The sequence below is a fragment of the Nesoenas mayeri genome, assembly GCF_963082525.1.
Source record: "Nesoenas mayeri genome assembly, contig: SCAFFOLD_35, whole genome shotgun sequence".
Lineage (NCBI taxonomy): Eukaryota > Metazoa > Chordata > Aves > Columbiformes > Columbidae > Nesoenas > Nesoenas mayeri.
In genome coordinates, this window is record NW_027659961.1 from 1,068,187 (window position 1) to 1,086,416 (window position 18,230).

Genomic DNA, 18,230 nt, shown 5'->3' on the forward strand with positions numbered 1-18,230 from the left:
TGCTGAGCTAACCTCTAAGCCTCCTCTTCTCCAGACTAAACAAGCCCAGCTCCCTCAGCCTCTCCCCATAGGGCTTGTGTTCAAGTCCCTTCCCCAGTCTTGTTGCTCTTCTCTGGACCCGCTCCAGCACTTCAATGTATTTCGTGACCTGAGAGGCCCAGAACTGAACACAACATTCCAGGTGTGGCCTCCCCAATGCAGAGCACAGGGGAAGGATCACTGCCCTTGTCCTGCTGACCACGCTGTTTTTGATACAGAGTCTCCACAATCTCCATGAGCTTTCCAAGATGGTGGAAGGTGGCCTCATTGTGACATTGTTCTGCTGTCCCAGCTCCTGGGATGCTGGCCCTGCTGTCCCATTGACTGGAAAGGATTGTGTTAGTTCCAATGACCCCTGACTTGATCTCCATCCACTGCTGGTTGTTCTCCAGATTCCCGTCACATGTCAGAGAGACCTAGGAAACATTTCTGGTGAAGACAGGGAACAAGAGGACATGGAAATTCTCAACTCTTTCTCTTATTAAATTCATCAGTAGCTATAAAGTGTCTTTGTTTGTCCTTTAACTGTTCCTGCAGAAGTAACAGCTCATTATGGGGCCTTGAATTGCCTTCCAGGTCTGGACTGAGTTCTGATCTGGACTGTTGCTGTGCTTGGAGGCTGCTGTCCTTGCAGACCGGATGAACTTAATCCTGCCACCCTGCCTGGCAGTTCATTCCATCCGTGTCACAGCTCTGTCTGCAGCACTGACAGCTCCAGCTCCCCAGTCAGGTTCCTGGCTGAGGACATGGCCTCACATCTGGGCTGAGCCACCCCAACTGTGGCACCAGCTCAGCTCTGACCTGCCACAAGAAACGTGGTACCAAGTGTCCAAGAGCCCATGTGTGCAAAGGCTTTGATTCAGAGCACAGACATGACATGGCCAAAGACTGATGAATGTCTCTCTAGACCTGGGAGTATAGAACCAGAATAGAATGCCTAAACTCATTCAACTGAAGATATTCCTCCCCAGCTTGGAAAAATAAAATCCTTTGCTGCAACATTCCTGGTGTCCTGTCTAATGATGGGACAAGAAAAGATGATTCTCATACCGATTCATTTTTTAAAATGAAAAATACAATGCTGGTGAGAAGTGTCTCTGAAGAGGAGAGAGAATCAACATCACTGATTAATTGAGGTTGTTTGAAAGGATGTGCCCCTGGAGCCCCAGGGACACCTGGAGGAGCCCAGAGGGGACAGAGAAAGGGACATCATGGGCTGCTCCTGTGCTGCTGAGCTGGGCTGGGCTCCTGGGACACAGGGAGCTCATGGCAGCGGCAGCGCTGCAGAGAGACAGCTCTGCCCAGGAGCAGCTCCTCTGCACACGCAGCAGGGCTGAGGGCTCTGCCTGCAGCACCGAGGGCACAAGAGCCAGGCAGAGAGAGGGGAAAGGAAATGTGGGAGAAGGATTGCTGTGAGTTCACAAGGAGAGAAATCTTCACAGACACTAAGTCTGTGGCTGCACACTATTACATCTGTAGATTTTGGTGGAATTTCCTAACGCTGTGACATCAAATGAGATACGTAAGTAAAACTATTAGAAATTTTCTTGTATAGATAAGGAGGACCTGCAAGAGATCAGGGATTTCCTCCTTAAACCATCAGAGGGATAACACATGGCAGCTGCCTCCTGCTAAGGATGACTCCAGATGTGAGAAGCTGTTTGCACAGGCAGGGGTGCCCAGGGCTGTCCTGCAGAGCAGGGTCCCTGCACCCCAGGGCTGTGCCGGGCAGGGACTCTGACGCCTGCCAGGGTCAGTGCTCAGCCTGCCTGGGAGAGCCCCACAGTGCTGTGGGGAGAAGCTGTGGGTGGAAGGAGCAAGATCTGGTAGGGCAGGGTCATGTTGTAGGAGAGGGTGCTGTGTGGGTCATCACTGCTCACAGCTCCAGATCACCTGCAGGATTTATCTAAGGTGATGACCCAAAGACAAGATCAATGCAAAGATTAGCAGACAGATAAGGAGCTTTCCTGAGCCTGTCTTTTCAGTTTCCTCTCCCAAGGGGTGGGGGATGCAGGAAAGGATAAAATGAAAATGAGCTCTCATGCTGAAACAAGTCACTGAGACTCCTGAACTGCAACTGTGATTGATCAGCACATCTGCCAGAAGGGTCATGACATCCCTTCCCCACCCCTCTGCCTGTGCACAGCACCTGCATCACCTTGGCTGGACCCGTCAGCCTTAGTCTGACCTGTCCTGTTTTCCAGCCTGCAGACAGGAAGATGCCCCCAGGCAGTGCCCTGTGAACAGGCAGGATCTGTAGGGCCAGGGGGAGGGCACAGAGGGTGGGATGGTCTGTGAGCACTGACCGGGAACAGACATGGACAGGGAAACACCTCCCAGGGGAGAATCTCCAGGCAGCAGGGAAATGATCAGAAATGAGAGGAAACAAAACCCGGAAGGATTATGGGAGGGAGAAGAGAGAAAAGTCCCTGTGATCCCCTGCAGGTCAGATCCCTCCTGTGAGCAGTCCCCTGGCCTCCTGTCCCACCCAGCAAAGCCTCTGCCCTCAGGGCCGGGGGCTCCAAGGCATGAAGCAGCTCCTGTGCAGCCAGAGCTGCAGTTCCTCTGCAGAGCACAGGGGCTGAGAGCAGCTGCCCGGCACTGTTGGTGTCTGGGAGGTGGCTGCACAGCTGGGGAAGGGGGACGCTGTCTGAGTGCCTGGCTGCCTCTGCCCTGGCCTCTCTCACCCCCACCCTCACCGCATTTTCCTTCTTGCTCCCCTGCTCTGGGTCACTGCTGTTGGGATCTTGTTCTTGCTGTCAGGCTCTCTGGGGATGGCAGTTTCAGCTGCAGAGTCACAGCCTGATCTTGGGGGTCCCTTCCTGCAGGTGTGTCCATGGGCACGTGTCCCAGCTGTGCTCTGACCTGTAGGCTGTGGGCAATGCAGTCTGTGGGGCTGGGGAATGAGCTGTGTGTGTCCTGGGCTAAACGTTGGGTGCTGAGACCTTAGGAAAGGTTGGGACATGTCATGGTCTGAGATGGATCCCTCTGCTCTCAGCAGTGCCTGGTGGATTTCAGGGTAACATGGGAGTGTGATCAGCCCCCATCTCAAAAAGGTGCCAGCCCAGGGCAGCTGGAGCAGGACAGAGGGACAGAGCAGCTGCCCTCACTCTGCACTGACCCACAGGCACCCTCTGGTCTCACAGGGCTCGCTCTGTTCTCCCTGAGTGCAGCAGAAATGCTGTGTTTTTCTGATACCCAGCAACACTCTGCAGTGAATATGGGGGGATATGTAAAAAAACCTGGAACTCCTAAACTGCCTTCACCATCTCTGTTCCCTATCACTGGGAAAGTAAGTGCTGACAGCCCTTCTGTGTTAGCAGAACCAGGACAGTCCCCACCATTCCCTGGCCCAACTTCTGCAGAGCTGGGCTGACTTATCGATGGCCCATGAGCAGAGGCCCCGCTCTTGTTTGCATATTTTCCAGCCTCAAGCAGGGCTGCAGCCACAGTGCTGAAAAAGGTACTCCTAGAAAAACACGAGAGTGTCTGTGTGTGACAGGGGAGGGTCTATGTGAGTTGGTTTGATTTTTGTCAGAGGATTCTGCCCTGGATTCTCATTGTCTTTTTTTTTTTTTCTCATGACAACGCCCCGTCCTCAGGAAAAGCAAATGTCCAACAGCAGCTCCATCACCCAGTTCCTCCTCCTGCCCTTCACAGACACACGGAGCTGCAGCTCTTGCGCTTCTGTCTCTTCCTGGGCATCTACCTGGCTGCTCTCCTGGGCAACGGCCTCATCATCACCACCATAGCCTGGGACCAGCACCCGCACACCCCCATGTACTTCTTCCTGCTCAACCTTGCCCTCCTTGACCTGGGCTCCATCTCTATCACCATTGTCCCCAAGTCCATGGCCAACACTGAGGTCATTTCCTAGACAGGATGTGCTACACAACTCTTTATGTTTGCCTTTTTAGTTTCAGCAGAGTTTTACCTTCTCACCATTATGTCGTACGACCGCTATGTTGCCATCTGCAAACCCCTGCACTACGGGACCCTCCTGGGCAGCAGAGCTTGTGTCCACATGGCAGCAGCTGCCTGGGCCACTGGGTTTCTCCATGCTCTGCTGCACACGGCCAATACATTTTCACTGCCCCTGTGCAAGGGCAATGCCCTGGGCCAGTTCTTCTGTGAAATCCCCCACATCCTCAAGCTCTCCTGCTCACACTCCTACCTCAGGGAACTTGGGCTTCTCATGTTTAGTGCTTTTTTTTTTTGAGGGATGTTTTGTGTTCATTGTGGTGTCCTATGTGCAGATTTTCAGGGCCGTGCTGAGGATCCCCTCTGAGCAGGGACGGCACAAAGCCTTTTCCACCTGCCTCCCTCACCTGGTCGTGGTCTCTCTGTTCATCAGCACTGCCTTATTTGCCAACCTGAAGCCCCACTCCATCTCCTCCCCAAGCCTGGATGTGGTGGTGTCAGTTCTGTACTCAGTGGTGGCTCCAGCAGTGAACCCCCTCATCTACAGCATGAGGAACCAGGAGCTCAAAGTGGCACTGAAGAAGCTGATTCAATCATTTTTCTGTCAGCAGCAATAAGTTACCTGTGTCTCTTCAGAAGTGATTTCCAGTTCATCTCAGATACCTCCTGTGCATTGAGCATTTCATCTGTGATAGCCATTTTTGTCAAGGAATTTCTTCACCCACGGCACCTCTCCAGAGCAGCAACTCAGAGGCCTGTCTACCTGTTTCTGGGGCCGTGGTACAGCTCGTGTCCTGTGTCACATCTCTGTAATACAGGTGTGGACCCATTTTGAAATCACTGTATTTCTGAAATTGCAGTCATCTTTTTGAAACACCCCACAAAACGGGATTTCCTCAGTCTCAGTATTTGGAGCTTGGGCCCTTCTTCCAAAGCTGAGGTCAGCCTGAATAAATTTACCCCACAAGGCCATGCTGCTGTACTTGTGTTTTTCATGGCTCAGGGGAGGACATGGAGCACCATGTTACATCATGGTGCTGGTCTGAGTGTCCATCTGTGGGTGCCCAGTGTTCCTGGAGATGATGAAGGACCTTCAGTGATCTGCCTTGGACTGTCTCGCTGTGGTTTCCAGGCACCACAGCCTGCTCGCTGTGCTCTGTGCTTCAACAGGGGAATGAATGACCCACAGAACCCTGTTTCTGCATTCCCCAGCTCAGGGCAGGCTGCTCTGTCACTGCGGTAGCAGGAGCAGCATGAAGAGGTCCTGGCCATGAGTCGTGTGCTGGTGAGAGGGGCTGGCACAGGAGGAAACAAGAGCAGGGGACAAAGTAGGTCTGGCCTTGCTTCCATCATGCCATGGCTGGCCCCAGCCCTTAGGCTGATAGGCTGATCCCCCTCTCTGTCCCAGTCCATCTATCTATCCACCCATCCATCCATCCATCCATCCCAGTACTCCATCTGGGTGAGCTGCCCCATCACGTTTCTCATCCCAAAGAGATCATAGGATAATTTAATTTGGGAGAGACTCTCAAGATCATTGAGTCCAATTATTAACCTAACTCTGGCACTAAACCATGTCCCTAAAAACCTCATCTATATGTCTTTTAAACACCTCCAGGGATGATCACTCAACTACTCCTTGGGCAGGCTGTTCCAATGCTTCACAAACTCTTCCATGAAGAAACTTTTCCTAATATATGAACTGAATATTCCCAGGTGCAACTTGAGGCCGTTTCCTCTCCTTCTACCACTTGCTACATTAGAGAACAGACCAACACCCTCCATGTTCCAACCTCCTTTCAGGTAGCTGTAGACAGTAATAAGGTCTCCCCTCAGCCTTCTGTTCTCCAGGCTAAACAGCCCCAGTTACCTCCACTGTTCCCCATCTGACTTGTTCTCCAGACCCCTCACCAGCTTTGTTGCCCTTCTCTGAACTCACCCCAGCACCCCAAGGTCTTTCTTGTAGTGAGGGGTCCAAAACTGAACACAGTATTTGAGGTGTTGCCTCACCAGTGCCAAGAACAGAAGGATGATCACTTGCCTGGTCCTGCTGGCCACACTATTCCTGATGCATGCTGGGATGCTGGTGGCCTTCTTGGCCACCCGGGCACACGCTGGCTCATGTTCTGTCACTGTCCATCAACACCCCCAGGGCCTTTTCCATTGGGCAGATTTCCAGTCGCTCTTTCCTGAGCCCGTAGTGCTGCCTGGGGTTGTTGTGACCCAAATGCAGGACCCAGCACTTGGCATGAAATTGAACAAGTCCAAGAGTTGGAATTGTTCACCTGGGATAGAGTAACACTGAGTGCAAGTGTAGATTGGGAGAGAGCGGCTGGAGAGCAGCCCTGCAGAAAGGGATCTGGTGTGATGGTTGGCCACAGGGTCAATAGGAGGCAACACTGTCCCCCAGCAGTCAAGACAGTAAACGGCATCCTGGGGTGCATCAAACACAGCATGGCCATGTGGCCAAAAGAGGTGACTATGCTGCTGTATTCAGCATTAGTGTGGCCTCACCTTGAGAGCTGTGTGCAGTTCAGGGACCCACATATTTTTACAACAAGGATGTAAAGGTCCTTGAATGCATCTAGACCATCCCCAAGCCCATTGGAAGCCCTTAGGAAGAGTTCCTCTCTCCAAATATCCAGCCCAGCTTGTTACTGCATGAACAACCAGGAGAAACTGCTCGTGGACCCTCATTTCAGACTCCATCTCCTCCACCCCATACAGGCAGTGCTCTCCCCCTTGGCACTGAGGTGGTTCCAGGGACCCAAAAGACACCTGTAGGAGGAGATGTTGGGTGGGGATATGGTGTTCTTCAGTGCTCCTCATGGTGCCTCCTGCTGGGCTTTGTGCCACTGGTCACAACCCTCTGAGCCTGGATGTTCAGCCAGTTCTCAGTGGTGCTGAGCAGGAACATGCCCACGAGCACATTGGGCTGCACTGGGAGGAGCGTGGTCACCCAGACAAGGGCAGTTATTGCCCATCGTGACTCAGCACTGGTGTGGTCACATCTGGAGCCGAGTGTCCCAGTGTGAGGTTCCCCATCCTGGAGGAACGGGAGGAGCTGTCGTGTGGCCAGAGAAAGTCTGGGTCACGTGTGGAGATGTTGAGAGACCCAAACTTCTTTAGGCTGGTGAAGGGGAGCCTGAGGAAACGTGCTGGTTTTACTGAAATTGGGTTAATTTTCTTCACGCATTTTGAACCTCTCTCCTTCACAGCCAGTACAGTCTTTTGTTCAGATTTACTATGAGAATAATGAGGTAACGCTGTTTCTTCCCTGGGACAGAGTTCATTTGTCTTGTAGCAGCTTTACAGTGTTTGCCATTTGCTATGAAGGGAATGTCAGAACTCACTGATATCTTGGCTGTTGTCCAGGAAACCAAGGACTTCTTTGGCCATCCAGCTGCGGATGCAGATTGGCAGGAGGGGACACAGACAGGACGGCACCTGGATTGACATGCAGGCTGATCAATGACATATTCCCTATGATTAGCGCCATGCTCAGTCTAAAGCTGGAGCCGGCTTTTAGGGCTTGTTACATCCATTACTTTGGGTTTTCCAGCTGGTTTGGTCAGTTCCATTCAGAAGTTTCATCCTGTCAGGAGTTCGATGTCAGTTCGGCCTTTTGCCGTTCTGCCATTTTGCCGTTGGCCTTTGGGCCTTTCTGCCTGTTGCCCTTTTGCTCTCTCTTGCTGGGATGGGCTGTTCAGGACCAAGGTGCTCCCTTCTGCAGGACTGGCTGCTCCGTGTGACTGGAGTTACACGGGGGATTGCACTGAGCATATTTTCTTAATTTAATTTATCTATTTCTATTTAATTTACCTGGAATATTGTCAGTGAAACCAAGGACTTCTCTGGAGTGCAGCTGCAGGTGCAAATTGGTAGGAGGGGGGACAGAATGGACAGCACCTTGATTGACATCCAGATCAATCAAGGAGCTATTCTCTGTCATTAGCGTCATGCTAAGTATAAAGCTGGAGGTGCCTTTTCCAGCCCGTTAGTTTTGGTTTTCCGGCTACATTGGTTAACTCTGTTCGGAAATTCCATTCTATTGGGAGTTCAGTGTTAGTTCAGTTTTATGATGTTTTGCTGTTTTTCAGTTGGCCCTTGGGCCTCTCTGCCTTTTGCACTTGTACTTTCTCTTGCTGGATCAGCTGTTCAGGACCAGGGTGCTCTCTTGGGCTGCCTGTTCAGCAAAACTGGAGTTATGTGGGGGATGGTCATATATTTTACTTTATGTGCATTTCAGTATTATTAGTAGTAGTGTATTATTTTTATTGTCTTATTTATTTTTTGTCTAAACCCACAAGTTTCTCCTTTCCCATTCAGTTCTTTCCCTTATCCCACTTGGGGATTGGGAGCAGGATGTGAGCAGCTCTCATGGTCTTAGTTGGTGGCTGTGGTAAAACCATGACAAGAAAGGGCAGTAGTAGCTTCAGAAATCCTGAAAATCACCCCCAGTTGCTGGGGACAAGGAGGCCATGAGGCCCCTGTGCTGCAAGGACAAGGTGTCTCCTCACAGGCATCAGAGGTGCAGACAACAGCCATAGCCAAGGGGAGTAGGAGCTCATGTCTGGTGGGGCTTTCTGCCTCTTTCCATCCCGTGATCATCTCCACGACAGCCTGTCCTGTGCTGTGGCATCCTCTGCACCTCTTTCCCTGCAGGCTGCAGACATCCCCCCTGCTGCCCCACCTTGCTCTTGTCTGAGCATCTTCCTTCCTTTGCTGAGATCTCTCCATCCTCCCCAGCTGCTCCTTGAAGCACAAAGCCTTGGACTGATGCAGACTCCCTCTGCTCACCTGCTTCACCACAGCACTGCCCTTCCATCACATTCCTTTCTGCTCATGTCCAGCCTGGACCTCCCCAGCTGCACTTTGGGCCATTACTTCTTTCTCAAGCTCTTTCCCATTATGCAGAAACCTCCACCACCTCTGAAACCGCCCTTCAAGCACTCTCAGGCTACTCCTGCGCTGCTGCAGCCTCCCCAGCACTGCTGGGCCAAAGCAACCCAGGTCCCTCAGCACCCCACACCATGTGCACAAGGTGCTGAACCTGCCTTGGCACAGCCCTGCACTCTCCAGTTCCTCCCTGCTTCTCCAAACTGGGAAGCCGCACACTGACACACACCCGTGTGTGTGGGTCACACCAGTGCTGAACCGAATGGGATGAGAACTGCAGGTGTCTGGGTCCCCACGCTCCTCCTCATGCAGCCCCGTGTGCAGCTGCCTTGTTCATGGTGAGCATGCACCACGGGCTGCTGTGGGGACCTTGTAGTGCCCAGGCCCTTCCCCTCAGGGTCACTGAGAACTTGTCATTTCACCTTGTCACAATTCAGAGATTTCTGATGGGCGAACACCAGATATTCACAAGGTCTGGACTCTCCCTTGACTGAAGTTCCATTTGCTCAGCTATTAAAGTTTGCACGCAGATGGCTTATCCTGATGAGGGTGTCTCTCCCAACATAACAGCATGAGGCATTACAGGATTCTATTAATATCATCTCTTGGGGAAAAAGCGGGGTCTTAGGTGTCTGATACTCCTAACGCCAAAGGTGTGGAGTCAAAGGGATGGTTTCCCTTCATGTGGGAGAGCAGCAGGAATGTGTGGAGCTCTGCCTGGGGACAGACAATGTCAGCTGACCGTTGAGGAGTCAGCATGAGAGGGCAGAACAACATGGGCAGTGTTGTGGTGACTGGACATCAGCTACTGACGCACTGGTGAGGAAGAGGAATGAGATGAGGCCTCCTTCAGACAAATGAAAGAAGCCTCATGTTTCCAGGTCCGTGTCCTCGTGGCAGACCCGAGATATCCCAATATCTGCAAGGAATCGTCCATCCAGGAGGGTTTGCAGCTCATTGACAACATCTTCCTGACACGGGTGACTGAGGAATCAGTGGGGTGAGGTGCCCTGTGGGACTTCACACTTACAAACCAGAAAGAGTTGGTCAGGATGGAACAGTCAGGGATGGGAAAGTGGAGCTGAGGCTCCTGGGAGATGAGAACATGGCCAAGAGCAGGATTTCAGGAGAGCAGGATTTGGCCTGCTGAGTGACCTGCTTGGGTCCTATGGGATATGACCTTGGTGTCTGCAGAGCTTTTGTCTCACATCTCCTCCCTCCTCTCTCCCACCTGCTGTTGTGCAGCGTTTTTTACCCTTTCTCAAATACAATATCCCAGAGGTGCTGCCAGCATCACTGAGTGGCTCAGATTGGGCAAGGAGTGGGTCCAGCTTGGAGCAGCTGAAATCGGCCCTCTCTGACATTGGTCAAACTCCTGTTGTCTTCTCAGAGAGGTGACAACTGTAGCACACCCACACTCACTCCCAGTTCCAAGACTTTGACATGTAAACCCAGTACAGGGTGACAATATATTCGGTGTTACAAAATAATTGATCATGAAGAAATGGAAAACATCTTCTGTCAGCAGCCTGAGGAATTCTCCTGTCAATGAGCAGGTTTCTATGGGGAACTGTAATTGCCCTGGCATTCATTGACCAGTGAAAGCTGTAGGTGCCAACATTCTAGAAGATTTTGGGACAACTTCTTAATGTGGCTGACTGGTGGGCCAACAAGGGTGATGTTCACCTGGATCTGGAACTGGGAAACAAGGAAACCCTGGTGAGGGATGTGAACATCAGTGTCCACCTTGTCTGTTGTGACCAGGACACAGTGGGGTCCCAGGCACCAGAGGGGAGGGAGGAAGGCCAGCAGCAGAGCACAGGCTGGTAGAATGCATAGGAGAAGACTTTGACATACTGGGGGATGGTGGGCTATTTGGTGACATGGAGGTTGGTGTGAAGGGTGAAGGAGCTCAGGAAAACTGATCAGCCTTACAGGACATCCTGCTCCAAGCACAAGAATGATCTCTTTAAATACTCTTGAAAAGAACCATTTATCTCATGAGACTGTTTGCCTGAACTAGTGGAGCTGCAGGGCACAAAGGCATCACACAGGACGTGGGAGCAGGGGAAGCTGTAATGGAGGAATTTAGAAACCTTGTCCATGGATGTGGGGATGATGCCAAAGCTGCCCTGGACTTGATACCTGCAGGGGAGGTTGAGGGCAACAAGGTTAGCTGACAGAGCTTCATCTGCAGTAAAAGAATGGACAAGGTGAACGCGGGCCTGCTGCTGAATTTCCTAGGACTAGAATCAGACAGGTCTGAGGTTCTTCATGGCTACTTTTCCTGCATCTTCACCAGCAAGGTCTCCTGGGACTTTGTTCCTGAAGTCAGGAGTCTGGAGAACACCCAGCAGTGGATGGGGCTCAAGTCAGGGGTGACCTGAGCAAACTCAGACACCGTTACAGAACAGGAGATGGGTCACTTGACCAGCTCCCCGAACACAAGTATCGCTGTGCTGTGGCACCTGAGATTGCCAGGGACACCCACGTCTTGGTCCAGAGGAGTGTAACTCCTCTTGAGCTGTTCTGGCCTGTCTCCTCACTCACATGGTGATTCAGGCACCCACTTTTCTGACATATTCAATGTCTGTCAGGAGCCACATTGCATCAATATGAAGTGGACATTGCTGATGTCACCTGATCTGGAAAGAGAGGGAAGGGCAAGCAGGGAAGGAAATAGAAGAAATTTGGATTTATTGCTATTTATGATGGAAATGCTCTCTGTTTGTCTCTTCCTGAAATTTCTCTACTAATCCACACCAGACTTGAAGCCTTTAGGAAAATGATGCACAGAGCCTTGCCTTGTAAGCTCATTTTCGATGTTAGTTAGCCCTCTGGTGTCGTAATCCTGAACTGCAGCTACTGAAAGAATGAACAAACCTCTAAAGAAGTGAAATGCGGAAGCAAACTCAAGTTTCTGAGGGTGTTTGGACCCCATGAAGGGCCATCACTGACACAGCTGTGAAGGAAACAACCAGTGCAGGTCCCTGTCCCTGGAGGCTGGTGAAGGAAAGACTTGGAGACACTGGTTCCAGGTGGTGAGGGCCATGTGGAGGTGGCTCTGATGCCATGTCAGCCCCTGATGCTTGTTCATCACCCGAATGACTGAGCCCTGACCCCTGGGACCTGGCAGATCGTTCTCCAATGTTTTTCAAGGCTTTTCTTGTGGTCAGTGTGAGTGTTTTGTGTTTTGGGGGTGGTGTTTATGTCAAGTGCTGTTGCTTTAACTGCAAGGCTCTGGTGTTCTGTGGAGCTGGAAAGGCCCATCAGTTCCTCACAACTCATCCAGCTTCTTTCATACACTTGGCAATGGTCACCAGTCACCTCAATGTCCCAGTCCCAAACTTGCTTGAATCCCTATTTGGATCATTACCCGTCACTGCAGGAGGTTCATGCATCCACCAGGCTCATGGATGATTCCTGAGGACCATCCAAGTGTGGGCAGTGTAAGAGAGGAGCAGAGCAGGGTCAGCTCATGGGCCATGACTGAGCACAGCCACCCCAGCAGCAGCCGTTCCCCATCTCCCAGGCACAGCCATGCCCACAGCATGAAAATGGCACTGCCATACATGATTAGCCCAAGACAGGCCTTTCTTCCTTCCATATTACCAGGAAAATCTTCCTCCTGTTCCTCCTCCCCCTGCAGACATCAACTGCTTTCCATTGCTGGGCTCAGACATGGCTGGAAGGGTTCACTGAAGCCATCAACCATCTCATTGCTTCTCCCTGACATGCCCTGACCCTCTCCCACACCTACAATGGCCAATCACGGCTGCTCAGGCCTCCCGCTCTTCAGAAGAGGCCTTGAGCTCCTTGGTTCTTCCTGGTGCTTATTGTAAGCTTCCTCGCTCTCTCCACAGTTCACGGTGAACTTTCTTGTCCATAACAGCCCTTTATGACCATGTCTCGCTAAATGGTTGTGTTTGTATGATCATTTGTGCAGAAAGGGCAGTCACAGGACAGCACCCAATATGTCAAAACTGATACCGAGTGAAATGCCGTAAAGCCCCGATGAGTTCCCCTGTGTCTGTGTCTCTCCTGGAAGGAGTCTGTCCCGAGAAGGGGATCCAGCTCCTGCCACTCTCTGCAGAGGCACATGAGCAGTGTCCATCACCTGGGGACACAAAGGGTGACGTTTGCCAGACCACCTGTCATCTGAACCACGTTGATGTGTGCTTGTGGATGAGGTATTGTCCTGGTTTTGTTAAAAACAAGTTTCCCTTTCAGTGATTTTTTCCTGTCAGCTAAAGCCTTCATATTAACTGCATTTTCCTGGAGAACCAGACACATGTTTTGGTAAAACCTAGCAATGGAATGCAAACTTATTGATAAGCATGGATGGACATCTCGCGAGAGGGGCGACGAGAAACAACTGACCAACGGTGTATAACATTCCATTCACGTGAATACTTCATATAAAATGGGAGATCACGAGGATCTCGTCCCTTTTTTCCCTATGGCCGACATTAGGAGAGGACCTTGCTAGTCGTCCCTGCGAACTGAGGCCTAGTGAGAGACTGAATCCAGCTCTGGTTGGCTGTGGAGTCTAATCCAGGACTTTGGGTGCCGGCTCTCCAGTTGCTGAGACTTTCAAGATTGGTTTTGTATATTTTGTATTATTTTCTCTATTTTTATTAGTAGCATTAGTAAAACATCTTTAATTTTTTCAACTCTTTTCTCTCTGTCCTTCTTTTTCTCTCCCGATCGCCTGTCCTGAGTGGAAGGGGGGAGAGGGAGGGGCAAAAGGGGGGAGTGGGGGGGAAGAGGGGGTTAACAATACATCTGCCAGGGTTTTATTGTCACCCCGCAATCTTAACCCTCGACAGATAATTGGCGCCCAACGTGGGGCCAGAGAAAGGGGTAAATTTGGAGATTTTTGGCTTTTCTACTGCTCTGACGTACCTTTCAATTTTCTTGGCACGGTGCCAACTCATAGAGTTGTGATATTCGCGCGTCTGTTTGCTTCGAATATTATTTAGTGGTATTAAGGCAAAGTGAATTCCACTGATTTAAAGATGTTATGGCTTAAGTTGTATCAGTTATTTTCTGCATTGTGCTCACTGATTCCATATCTGTGTTGGGCTTTCTTTTTAAATCAAAGTATTCATTATATAACAACAAGGAACTGGACAATGCTCATGATGATACTGTGTGGTTTGTCACTGGTTTATTTCATTATACTGCAGCCGCTAATGAATTTCTACTCGCTTCTGCTTTACCTTGAAAAGCCTCCAGGAGAGATTAAAGAGCAGTACGGCTCTGTGTTTGCTAATTGGTCAAGCGAACCTTTAGAAAGACTGACTAACAATACTTTCGTTTTTTCGCTAGGACAGTTCGCAAATGTTTTAGAGAGCTTTGAATACCCTTGGAGTTTTGATAGAACTGTGATGGTGTTATCTGGTTTGCTGAATGTGTGTCAGTTTGTGCTTCTGTTAAGAGAAATGGCGTTTAACAGGAGGTTTGCGTCTCTTTGTTGTCCTGAGATTTGCGGTGCATCTTCGGAAGCTTTAGCAAAAAGCACTCCTGGCCGCTCGAGAAAGAGTAAAACAGGGAAAGCTGCCGTTGCAGCTGCTGCCCCCGCCAAGGCGGCTTCGCAGGCTGAAGGTACAGCTCCTACACAGAGTTCTTCTGCCAAGGTCACTTCTGATAACACTAATTCTGCAGCCTTAAAGGCAGCCCCCCCTTCTTCACACACTGGGCACTGTTGCTGCTGTAAGCACAGCAATCACTGTGACAGTCATTCAGACTCTGGAAATGAATCAAATGATGGTAAACCCATATCAGCATCAGTTGCTGGTTGTAAGAAAGTCACTAGAAAGACTACCCGTGCAGCAGATGATGGCACAGGGCCAACATCAACTCAAGGGGCACCATCAGGACAGGGAGGAGATGAAGTGACCACCACTCGGTCCTTTTCTCCAGGTGAGCTGAGAGATCTGCGAAAAGACTTTAGTCGTCGTGAAGGCGAGAATATTTTAACCTGGTTGCTCCGATGCTGGGACAATGGGGCAGATACAATTGAACTGGAAGGTGGTGAAGCCAGGCAGCTGGGATCTCTGTCAAGTGATTCCACCATTGATAGGACAATTTCAAGAGAGTCTAATGCCACTACTCTCTGGACCCGACTCCTGGCAGCTATGAAAGTAAGATTTTCCTACAAGGAAGATTGTATATCCAAGTTAGGGAAATGGAATACTATGGAGAAAGGTATTCAGTTCCTGAGAGAATTAGCTGTGCGAGAGATCATCTATTTTGGACCAAACAGCCAAGAGGGAACAGACCCAGATAGAATCAATTGTTCACGACCTCTGTGGCGCAGATTTGTACAAAGTGCATCACCTGCATATGCTAAGTCATTGGCAGGAATGCTCTGGTCATCTAGAGGTGGACAAGATATTACTGAAGTGATTGAGCAGCTCCGTGACTTTGAGGACAGCCTTGCTGGTTCTCTACGGGCTTGTGTCTCTGCTGTGGAGAAACTGTGCGAAAAATCTGATGACCGGTTTGAAAAGCTATTGCAATAAATCAAAGAACTCAGAGAGGACACGTACTATTCACGACCTGCACAAACCTATGTTTCAGCTGTTAGGAAAAGGCGTTTCCAATCTCGAGAGAGAGGACAGAGGCAGCCCACAAAAAGAGGTTCACTGTGGTTCTTCCTGCGTGAGCAGGGAGAAAACATGAATAAGTGGCATGGGAGACCTACCTCAGAGCTTCAGGAACGAGTACGTGAGATAAAAGGAAAAACTCCTAGGAAGGTGGCTGCTCCAGTTTACAAAAGGAGCAGAAGAGATTCTGATGCTCTTGAAGGAACCTCTAATTCACACCCAGAGACTGTGCAAAACAGAAATTAGAGGTGCCCTGCCTCCAACCAGGTGGAGGAAAGGGATAACAGAGTTTATTGGACTGTACAAATACGATGGCCTGGTACAACACATCCCCAGGAGTACAAAGCTTTAGTGGACACTGGTGCTCAGTGCACAATAATTCCTTCTAATTATAAAGGAACGCAATCCATCAATATTGTTGGAGTGACTGGGGGATCCCAGGAACTGACTGTTGTAGAGACTGAAATGAGCCTAACTGGAAAAAACTGGCAAAAGCATCCCATTGTGACTGGTCCAGATGCTCCGTGCATCCTTGGCATAGACTACCTCAAGAGAGGGTATTTTAAGGACCCAAAAGGGTATAGGTGGGCATTTGGTATAGCAGCTGTGGACACTGAGAAAACTGAACAGCTGTCTGATTTGCCTGGTCTTTCAGATGATCCTTCTGTTGTAGGACTGCTGATGGTTGACGATCAGCAGGTGCCAACTGCTACCACGACAGTGCATCGTCGGCAATATCGCACCAATCGAGACTCTTTGATTCCTATCCAGAAGTTGATCCGTCAATTGGAAAGCCAGGGTGTGATCAGTAAGACTCGCTCACCTTTTAACAGCCCAATCTGGCCAGTGCGTAAGTCTAGTGACGAGTGGAGACTAACTGTGGACTATCGTGGCCTGAATGAAGTTACGCCACCACTGAGTGCTGCTGTGCCTGACATGCTAGAACTGCAATTTGAACTGGAGTCAAAGGCAGCTAAGTGGCATGCTACAATTGACATTGCTAATGCATTTTTCTCTATTCCTGTAGCAGCAGAGTGCACGCCGCAGTTTACTTTCACCTGGAGAGGCATCCAGTACACGTGGAATCGCTTGCCCCAGGGGTGGAAACACAGTCCTACCATCTGCCATGGACTGATCCAGACCACGCTGGAGCAAGGTAAAGCTCCAGAACACTTGCAATATATTGATGACATCATCGTATGGGGCGACACAGCGAAAGAAGTCTTCGAGAAAGGTGAGAGAATAATTCAGATTCTTTTGGATGCTGGTTTTGCCATAAAACGAAGCAAGGTCAAGGGACCTGCACGAGAGATCCAGTTTTTAGGAATAAAATGGCAGGATGGCTGTCGTCAGATCCCAATGGATGTGATCAACAAAATTGCTGCAATGTCTCCACCTACCAATAAAAAGGAGACACAGACTTTCTTGGGCGTTGTAGGTTTTTGGAGAATGCATATTCCTGACTACAGCCAGATTGTGAGCCCTCTCTATCGAGTGACTCGAAAAAAGAACCAATTTGAGTGGGGCCCTGAACAACGACAAGCCTTTGAACAAATTAAGTGTGAGATAACTCATGCGGTGGCCCTTGGACCAGTTCGGACTGGACTAGATGTTAAAAATGTGCTCTACACTGCAGCCGGAGATAATGGACTTACATGGAGCCTCTGGCAGAAAGCACCAGGAGAAACCCGAGGTCGACCCTTAGGTTTTTGGAGTCGAGGATACAAAGGATCTGAGGCCAACTATACTCCAACTGAAAAAGAGATACTAGCAGCATACGAAGGAGTTCGAGCTGCTTCAGAAGTGATCGGTACTGAAGCACAGCTCCTCCTGGCACCTCGACTGCCAGCGCTGAGCTGGATGTTCAAAGGGACGGTTCCCTCTCCACATCATGCAACTGAAGTTACGTGGAGTAAATGGATTGCATTGATCACGCAACGAGCTCGAATTGGAAGTCCCAATCGCCCAGGGATCTTAGAAGTGATTACAGATTGGCCAGAAAGCAAAGACTTTGGGATGTCTCCAGATGAGGAAGTAAAACGTGCTGAAGAAGCACCACCGTATAATACTCTTTCAGAGACTGATAAGCAGTATGCACTGTTCACAGATGGATCCTGTCGTCTTGTAGGAAAACATCGAAGGTGGAAAGCTGCTGTGTGGAGTCCCACACGACAAGTTACAGAAGCCACTGAAGGACAAGGTGAGTCTAGTCAGTTTGCAGAAGTGAAAGCCATCCAGCTGGCTTTGGACATTGCTGAACGAGAGAAGTGGCCAATACTTTATCTCTATACTGACTCATGGATGGTAGCAAATGCCTTGTGGGGGTGGCTACAGCAATGGAAGAAAAGTAACTGGCAGCGCAGAGGTAAACCCATTTGGGCTGCCACACTGTGGCAAGACATTGCTGCTCGGCTAGAGAGCCTGCCTGTGAAAGTTCGGCATGTAGATGCTCATGTGCCTAAAAGTCGAGCCACCGAGGAACATCTAAACAACCAACAAGCGGATCAAGCTGCTAAAATTAGAGTAGCTGAGGTGGACTTGGACTGGCAACATAAAGGTGAACTTTTCCTAGCTCGGTGGGCCCATGATGCTTCAGGGCATCAAGGTAGAGATGCAACATATAAATGGGCTCGCGATCGAGGGGTGGATTTAACTATGGTCACTATTACACAGGTTATTCATGAATGTGAAACTTGCGCCGAAATCAAACAAGCAAAACGGTTAAAGCCTGTATGGTATGGGGGGCGATGGTTAAAGTAT

At 50.1% G+C, this 18,230-nt stretch overlaps 1 pseudogene across 1 annotated transcript in view; it reads left to right on the top strand.

The window, feature by feature from the left end:
• LOC308052578 (olfactory receptor 14J1-like) overlaps positions 1–4,577 on the top strand; it is a 33,725-nt pseudogene extending 29,148 nt beyond the window's left edge. Inside the window, exon 2 of the transcript in view lies at positions 3,957–4,577. The product of the transcript in view is annotated as an olfactory receptor 14J1-like (transcript). The remainder of the gene's footprint in view (positions 1–3,956) is intronic.
• The last annotated feature ends 13,653 nt before the right edge of the window (positions 4,578–18,230 follow it).